Source organism: Cyprinus carpio, unplaced genomic scaffold, assembly GCF_018340385.1.
Source record: "Cyprinus carpio isolate SPL01 unplaced genomic scaffold, ASM1834038v1 S000006643, whole genome shotgun sequence".
Classification (NCBI taxonomy): domain Eukaryota; kingdom Metazoa; phylum Chordata; class Actinopteri; order Cypriniformes; family Cyprinidae; genus Cyprinus; species Cyprinus carpio.
This window is the reverse complement of record NW_024879270.1, coordinates 1,468,285-1,478,497: the sequence shown is the minus strand read 5'-3', so window position 1 is coordinate 1,478,497 and position 10,213 is coordinate 1,468,285.

Below are 10,213 nucleotides of genomic sequence, written 5' to 3'. Positions count from 1 at the left end.
TCAGATTTGTAGAAATGTAGCACTGCATCAGTGTCTCAGCAATGGATGCTCTGCAGTGAATGGGTGCCGTCAGAACGAGAGTCCAAACAGCTGATAAAAACATCACAATAATCCACAAGTAATCCACAGCACTCCAGTCCATCAATTAACATCAGGAGAAGACAAAAAATGAAACAAATCCAGTATTAAGATGTTATTAACTAAAATATGAGTCCATAATCCATAATAACACTTCCTCCAGTGAAAAAGTGTTCTGGTGTGAATCAGGAGAGAAATCTGCACAGATCAAGCACTGTTTAAACAGCTCTAAACAAATATGTGTCTGGATTTTAATGTGAGAGACAACAAGAGATGGGCTTTATCACTGGAGGAAGTGTTATTATGGATTATAGACTCTATGTATTTGAGTTAAAAACATTTTGATGTATTTGTTTGAGCTTTTGTCTTCTCCAGATGTTAACTGATGGACTGGAGTGCTGTGGATTATTGTGATGTTTTTATCAGCTGTTTGGACTCTCATTCTGACGGCACCCATTCACTGCAGAGCATCCATTGCTGAGACACTGATGCAATGCTACATTTCTACAAATCTGATGAAGAAACAAACTCATCCACATCCTGGATGGCCGGAGGATGAGAACATTTTCCTCAAATCAAAATTTTTGGTGAACTGTTCGCAACTTAATCTCACAATTTTGTCCTCAAACTAAGGTAAACACACACACACACACACACACACACACACACACATGCACACAGAGTAGTCAGACTGCATTATGCCACGGTGAAGGAAGTGGCAACTATGCAGGACAAGTTGAGTGCCTTTTTCCTTCAACCACGGGTGGAATTGCTCTGGACACACACACTCACACACACACACACACACACACACACACACACACACACACACACACACACACACACACACACACACACACTTTTAAAAACATGTATTTTACATAGCTGCATATTTTGCATAAAAACAAGGGACTCTGTTTCCATTCTGACAAAGAAGCACTTTGTTTTTGTTTTTTAATGAAAGTAGTTGTTTTTCTATTTGCTGCATCTATTTATGTGTATTTATTTCTCAATGAAGTGTGCAGGAGTCACAGACGAGCAGTTAGTGATGCTTAACATGTGATATTACTGTAAATGTAATGTGCCGACGCCTCTGGATTCACACACACACACTTCCAACAGAGCTATTTTTGTGTAATTTACAGTATTCTGGAAGTGTGTGTTTGTGATAATTGTGTAAAACTGAGGTATACCTGCACTGTCAGTGGTCGTCCAATCATATGCCTCCATCGGTTATATTCACAGACATTCGACCAATCATGTCATTTCACGCTGGCAGGCACGTGTTGACAATGAGAATTCTGATATACCTCAAACACTTGTAACGTAAAGGTAATCTGACGAAACAATAACGATGATAGTAGAAGATAATACTGCTAAATAATAGTTTTGGAAATATTGTGACTTGAAGCTTTTTACTGTTCTGTACTGTCTTGTTGAGTTGAGTAATTTCCCTGTTCGTTTTTGGCATGCTCCCTCAAAATCAGCCATTTTTAAGTGCGAACTTAGCATTTAAGTGGCGTCAGAGCAACTAGAAAACATTCTGGCGTCACCATATGAAACCTTTGACCACGGGAGTCAAGATTGCCTGAAATTATCCAAAGCTTGTGTAGTAGTTAGTTCTTTTGAATGATGAAAAACACCCAAATGAGCTTTAGAGACCAAAGTAATATCATGGGACAAATTGCTGTACACTTTTTTGTTTGATTTTAAATGTTACGTTTCTTTTTCTCCCTCTTATTTACTTTATTGACCCATGTTTCTGTCCATAGGAAAATGCATTTCAGTTGAATTAGTGTTTGTTGTGCGTGTTCAAGTGATATTTAAAAGACCAAAAAAAAAAAAAAAAAAAGATAATGAAAACCAGCTCTTCTGTTGTTAGGGAAGCGCTGGTGATTCTTTTATGCATGGCTATTAATCTAACTGTTCAGAGACAGGACGACTCGTACGTCATGGTCAGGGAGAGGAAGGAGGAACGTAGATTTGTCCAACGGGGGAACAATTCAATTTAATAATTTTTTTTTTTTTTTTAATCTATGTATTCATTTATTTGCTTTGACAATCTTGTGTTCTCCTTCTGTCCCACCTCTATAAATGAAATTTCAGTGAAGTTAAATCGAGGTTTTGGGGGTTTTTACTAGACTGTCTGTTATACACACACACACACACACACACACACACACACACACACACATACAATTATTTGGTAAATATCACTAAGAAATGTCTGGGTCATATTTCAATTTCACACTAAATCAAATTAATGCATTAAGAAAATAGAGACTTTTTATGACCAGTACTTTTTTTTTTTGCATTAAGGCATTACAATAGTTAAAAAATAATAATTATTAGTGTGCATACACACACACATATATATATATATATATGTGTGTGTGTGTGTGTGTGTGTGTGTGTGTGTGCAATTATTTAATAAGTACATTCCTTATAAATAACATAACATTTTAATGTAGAATAATATTTTTTACAATAATATAATTTTGCCTTTCCTTTGATTTTAAGTGAAATATGAGCTGGACGTAGATTCACTCTTTTATCTGTCGATTATTCTTTGATTTAACCTGTGTGGTTGTATAAACAACAGTCTGTTTCCAGTCTCCTGAGACCCCTGCGGACGAATCCTCCTCCTTCCTCTGCTACCAGAGAATCAATCAGAACCATGTGTCTTTGTGATGGTAGAAGACAATCAATTTCCAATAAGGGGAAGAACAAAAGACGAGAAAGAAGGCTTGAGAGATAGTCTCTGTAAAGACTCGAGACTGGGAAAGAAACGCTGTGAGCGATGTGCGTTTAAACCATCCACCCATCAAGAAGGCATAATATAGATTTTTTAGCAGATTGCCATGGTAACTATTTCAGAACAGCTCTGATTTGAGTAATTTTCCAGAGAGGCTTTTAGACCGAAGATCCTTCCAAATGCTTATGATTCCTCTCATTGTGTGAAAAAGACTATTCTGATTGTTTCATGGAAGAAAGAAACAGGTTTGGACTGACGTGAGGATCCAGTTAACATTGAACTTTGGCTAACTTTTTTTTTTCTGAAACATTTCAGTGCCTCTGATGTTTTACAGAATGTTTAGAGAACATTTAAAAGTAGCGTTTGCAAAGAGTAACGTTCTTTAAACAGTCTTTTATACTATTTCAGATCCCTTACAGAGAAACCACATTCATTTCACGTTAAAATAACACTGGAAACACACGGGAAATGTGATTTTAGAACATTATAATGGTGTAAATTTGTGATATGCAAATTCCCTTCTGATCTCACATGTGGGTTTTCTGTAATGGTTCATAACTCAATGGGAACAATTAGCAAAACATTTTAGAACGCATTTTGTTAGCTTGGTTTGTATTTGAGTGAGCCGTTCCTTTAAAATAAGATTGTGTGTTTGGATAAAAGGTGAACCATTTTACGTGTGAGACAGTGAGTTATTTACCTGCTGTTTCTGAAAGAATACAATCCATCTGGACAGACATTTGGTGATAAGCGCTGCACTGAAAGCTATGCAAGAACCTTCCCAAATCCCGCCATTTCCTTCTCATATTCCCGCCAATTTACCCTCGATTGACGTCATCCTCACGTGACTCGGGGTATTGTGATAGAATGCCTGATGAGGACACACAGCACATGTGAATCCCATATCAAATATAATATCACTACGATTCTCCAAAAAAGTGCCTACGCTCAACTCACCAGTACACTCTGTGTTCTTCTGCCCCGATTTGTGTTCACGTGAATCCTTCTAATTATACTCTATACCTGATCTCATGAAAGTGCGTATCGATGGCACGATTTTCTGTTTCTATTTGGCATACTATTTATGATGCACAGAAATTGACTTTGATGTGCATATGATACGCAATGGTTAGGTTTAGGGGTGTGGGGATGGTGCGTGTATTATGTAAGCCAAAATGCGTATCATATGCACGAAAAAAACTGCGTATTATATGCACGTCAAACACGTGCGTATCATATTCACTCCAAAGTCAGTTTCTGCCTATAAACAGCACACAAAATACAAAAAAAAATCGTGCTATTGATATGCATTCAGGGCAAAATGCATCTTTATTATTACCGAGGGAGCTGTGAGAATAAAGACGCGGTCGCATTTAGGCTACCGTTCAGGCCAAACCAAGCCATTCCAATAAATTCGAATTCCAACTTGGACACTGAAAGTAGGAATATCCCAAATCCGACTGCTATTGGAGCACTGAATCACTGTAGTTTTACATTAGGGATTTGGTCAAACATATAGCCGTTTCATCTACCGCATATACAGCTTTTGACGTGTTTTGTCTCCGTCATTCTCTGAGCGTTTTGTTTCCCAGTCTTGATCTCAATGGTTATGAACGCCTGTTACTTACAATATGTTCATATGCTGAGTCTTTTTAAGATGGCTAAACCTGAGTGATAACAGTTACAGAACATCAGTGGACTAAAAAGACCAGTGTGGGTAAATACAATTGTGTGTTTTGAATAATTAAGGAAATAAAAAAATTAAAAAAATTGAAGGAAAACATTTGTTTCATCTTTTGAGTGAATCCACAGAAACACTGTAGTCACACACACACACACACACACACACACACACACACACACACACACACACACACACACACACACACACACACACACACACACACACACACACACACACACATCTGTTCTGGACATGGAATGTCTTTATACAAAGTGACAAAATATTTATTTACTTTTAATGGGGAAACTTGTATCACATTGGAAAATTAAACCATTTTTAAATGATCTTTTAATTAAATAAATGTTTTGGCTCAAACTGAGTCAATCATTACTTATATTTTATTGGTCTTGAAATCAGATCACAAATCATAACTAATTGTTACTTTATTATTATAAGTGCACGTAAACATACTATAAATGTTTATATTACTATAAACACTTCAAAATAAACAAATACAATAACTGAACATTTCCAATGATGGAATGCATTAATGCAGTTCCATTGTGTTCAAAATTGCATTCATATATTTAACTCATCAAAAATTCTGATGTAGCAGAAAAGTACAGACGTGAAAGGTCAACCTGAGTACTTCAGCATGTGTCGTTTCTGTAGGAGTGATGCCAAAAATAGTCTGGTGAAGAAAATTTTAATTTTATTTTGCTTTAAAACACATTAGTGGCTTTAAAATCTGTCCTTTTAAATGCATGCGTTTTAGAATAGTGAGACAAAAGTGAAAGAAAATGATGTTGCTATAGGGCCAAACCTTACAGGTTAAAGATGAATAACTGGCCTCTTTATTCATAATTTCAGTGCTGTGGAACAGATATATGAGCAGAAACATATGCAAACAGACAAGAAACAGCCAAGACAGTGAACAGGGTACAACATGCTTTTATGAATAAAATGACTTTTCTCTCTTTTTTTTACAAGACAAACAGTATAAAACAAACATATGCATAGAAAATAACAAACAATATTCATACACAGTATAATGGACGAGACCGGGCTGCTGTGAGATTGGATAAAAAAAAAAACAAATCGAGTTTAAAACTGCACTTTCATTCATCATGTGTGCTGTTAACCTCCTGGATGATTTAGCAAAGGTTAAACGCATATAATAAGCAAATAAAAGTGACGTGCATGAAAATGGCACTTCAGAAGCTTCACAATATCAACGATATGCCAATGATATCTAGAGCTGAGCTCAATAACTCTTTATTAATGCCACTGAATGCACACAAATCTTGAAGACAAACGTCCCTCTGCCACTGACATCTCTCTATGGACTACAGAAATCATGTCTCATTGCAAAAGACAAGAATATATTGCTTTACATTAAGACACTTTGCATGATTCGGCTTCTATGTGTTCCATGTAATAGTACCTGAAATGTTCACAAACTCAGTCTGAATGCTGTGAAACATCTCTAGATTATGGCTCATATTCAGACAGCGAGTTCAAACGAGTCAAACAATGTTTTCATCCAATCTCACAGCGAGCAATAAAGACATCCGATGGATTTTACACCAGTACAGGGATGCGTTCGACACATTCAGGGATCAAAATGTCATAAAATGTAAAGAAGGCATGCAGAAATCCCAAATGGATACTTTCTGAAGAACAGTGTTCCTGAACCTAATTAATTACAGTAGAAACATTAACAGTTGATGAGTTTAAGACAGGACCCCCTTTTCTTTTCACACAAACTTTACTAGTCAAATTGAATCTTATTCAACTCTAAAAAGGCTGCATTGTACAGCACTAACACTAATTTAGTTTTCTGTCATCAATGTAGGCTACCACCAAATATTTTTTGATAAACCTGATCTCAATACAGAGCCACAGAAATAAACATCATGAGAGTTTTATGACCATAAAAGGTAGAAAAACACTTTCTGCCATGTATGATGAGACTAACAGTCATATTTATTTTGGCATAAACGTGTTTCTTGAGCATATGGCAGGTGGAGAGCTTCAAAACTGAGAACCTGAGAAACGTGGATGGATTCTCAATGGTTTGGTTTCAGCACTAGATGGCAGTGACGTCACATGACAAAATCACCTCTGCGCACATCATGTTCATATTTTCCAAAATCCGTTCAGAGCAAATAAAATACCATTCTAGGTAATCTCAAATTACAATAGGCTACATCTCTCTTATGAGAGAGTCTTATTAAAAGTTGATGGTTTGTAATGGTAGCTTATTTGTAGTGGAATCTGTGATGGTTCTATTGTTTTATTTTAACAGGGTTTTCATTTGAAAAATGATTCAAGTACGATGTTAAGACTGAACTGACCTCCATCCCAGACGAACATATCGTTAACTCTCTTCAGCATAATACAGATATTTTCATCAGCAGCTGTCGAGTACAACTTATAGTGTACATAATATGACTTTTTAGGTTAATGCTAAAATAAAATGACATGCATATAATTTTAATAAACAAATAAAGATGGTTTTGCTAATCGCGAGGATGTTAGTTTCTGTTGGTCCGGGTAAATGTTTACTTTAATACTGTGTTAATTAAGTAGTGACATGGCAAACACCACTAATAATTAAAAAATAAAACAATAATAATAATAAAAAAATCATAAAAACATATTTCGCTAATAGGATGTTGGCTAGTTTCTGTGTTGTAGTTGTTTACTTTAATACGTGTTAACTATGTAGTTACATGGCAAACAGTACTACAAATAATACAAGAGAAATGTTGTCATGTGATGGATACACACTAATGATCCACATGTAGGCTTTATGTGGGTCAGAACCATTGCTGTAATGAGAGCATGAAACATTTTGTGAACTTCAGATGTTTTATTAAAAGGACCGTTTTTCCACAAGAGACGCTCTAAATTAGAGTGTAATGGGGTCCGGTGGTTGTGAATGAGGATTTTCTGTAAAATAAAGCACGAGCGATAAGTGTTTGTGCTGGAGAATCATTAGGAGACGGTGGAGGAGGCCAGACTGACGAGGGGCCCGGGGACCGTAAGACCTAGTTTCTGGAGATGAGAGGGGCATCTGCTCCGCCGCCTGGGCTAATGAGAGAACAGACTCTCATTCACATGTATGAATCACAAAGAAGATCATGTTTGAGAGCTGATGAGCTTTTATTGGACATGCTATCTTTGATATGAAGAAATGGAATTATGCTTAGAGGATGTGTGAAAGCGGCTGTGTTCAGGATAACATACTACTCACAGTATTTCTGCAGTATATAACACTGTTTCTCAAATGCAAAGAACCCAGACGACCTACTGCATTTACTTAAATGTACAGCTAAGCACACAGTGGAAAAATGCATCCCACAATGACAACGTAGCACCATTTAAAAACGTTTATCATTGCACACTGCATACATTTCCACATACTATATATATATATACAGTATGCAGTACAGTGTAGTATGCTAGTATTCCATTCTGAACACAGCCAGTGTAACTGACCAGAAACTGGTTTAGAGAAAATTAAACCTGCTTATAAAATAAAACCATAACACTTTCCCAGCATCTCCATTAATCTTGGTGCTTGAATGTTGGCAGATGTGAGGAAAGATGGAAGAGAGAGAGAGACAGCGAGGACTGGATGGAGGTCAGGAGCGAATGACTCGCTCAACAGAGGGAGCTGATGAGCGTGAGGTGAACTTGTGATTGATCTATTGCTGTTCTCACTGCTTCAGAATCATCAGACGGAATAAGAGCACATTAAAGATTCATAGATGATCACACACAATCATAGATTCTTATGTAAATGCCTGATGCTGCGACGGTTGAGCATCATTCTGAATTTAATTGAGATGCTTTAAAAACCAAATTCAATTGCTGATTTTGAACTGCTGTTGCAAACAGGATGCAAAATCGTGATGTAGAATTCAATGTAATGAAGTGGAGTTTTTAACAGTTTCAGTATGAGTTTGCCATAAACATCATATAAACAACATACGGTATATTTTCTGAAACATCAGATGATCAAAGTTTTAAATGCCACCTATAGAATTATTTTTTCTTTACATTTGCAATCATTATATTTAATAAATGAACTTTCATTTTATTGCAGGGTGTTATAGTTAACTAGAAATAAAAATAAAGCCATTACTTGACATAAAATAAACATTAACTGAAATAAATAGTATACAGAAATATATAACTTATTTTATTTTAATAAAATACATTTCTAATTCTAAGTTGAAGAATTAAAACAACTAAAACATGATACAAAAAAATAAAAATAAAAACAACTAAAATGTAATAAAAACTACATATAAAAAATAACAATATATGTGACCCTGGACCACAAAACCAGTCTCAAGTGTCAATTTTTCGAAACTGAGATTTATACATCATCTGGAAGTTGAATAAATAAGCTTTCCATTGATGTATGGTTTGTTAGGAGGACAATATTTGTCTGAGATACAACTATTTGAAAATCTGGAATCTGAGGGTGCAAAAAAAATCTAAATATTGAGAAAATCATCTTTAAAGTTGTTCAAATGAAGTTCTTAGCAATGAATATTACTAATCAAAAATTAAGTTTTGATATATTCACGGTAGGACATTTACAAAATATCTTCATGGAACATGATCTTTACTTAATATCCTAATGATTTTGGGCATAAAAGAAAAATGGATAATTTTGACCCATACAATGTATTTTTGGCTATTGCTACAAATATACCTGTGCTACTTAATCTACATATTAAATAGACATCATAATTCAAAACTGGTGAAATTCTTTGTTGCAAATAAATCAAGGTCAATTCAAAATTCCAATTTAACATCCTGTAATGCAATTCTCAAATTCACACCCGATTCCTAAATTCTGAGTTTTGCTCAACCTGCATCAGGCATTTTGCAAACAATGTTGATTAAATTCAGAAAAGGGGACAAATGCATTGAATGCTCTCCGGGACACTTTACAAATCCTCTCTGATTGAAACAGCAGAGAATAATCCAGATCATGAGCAGTGTCCGCAGGTCATTTCAGTTCATCGTGCACTTCATGAAGGAATATGAGGAGGAACGGAAGGGTCGGTTGAGAGGAAGCCGGGTTTTTGTGGGATGGTTCCCAGCTGAGCCTCCGATCTCTCGTTCTATCATCACCACACCTAAACACAGTGACTGACTGCACGGCTAGAGGCTAACGCTAACAGAAAGAGCTAAACTAAAACAGTTCAACCCATCAACAACATCCAATCACAGGCCACTTTGACAACATCTACTGAACTCACACGACCGCGACTCCAACCTACGGACTGTGGATGATGTCGGTGAGGTCTAAGAACAACGCGCGAACGAAACAGCGAAGGGTCACAAAACCTGATATGTTTGCTTGTCCTCGTTTCAAAAGATGAAACACAGTCAAACCGGCTGGACGTCACACTCCATTTATCAGATGTGTGGGAACACTAGTCTTATGTCACTGTGTATCTTAACTGATTAGATAATGTCATAATGCTCAGTCCTTACAAGATGAAATTAAGCACTTACTGTCATCACAGATTACACTAACAATTAAAGAGTGATGAGCTCTGTTCCAGTCAACCTACTGTCTACATAGGCAGCTCACTTCTTAGGGAACAACCGAAATGGAATCTGAAACGCTCTATTAAAATTAAAATATCAATGCACTCTAAAGAGAA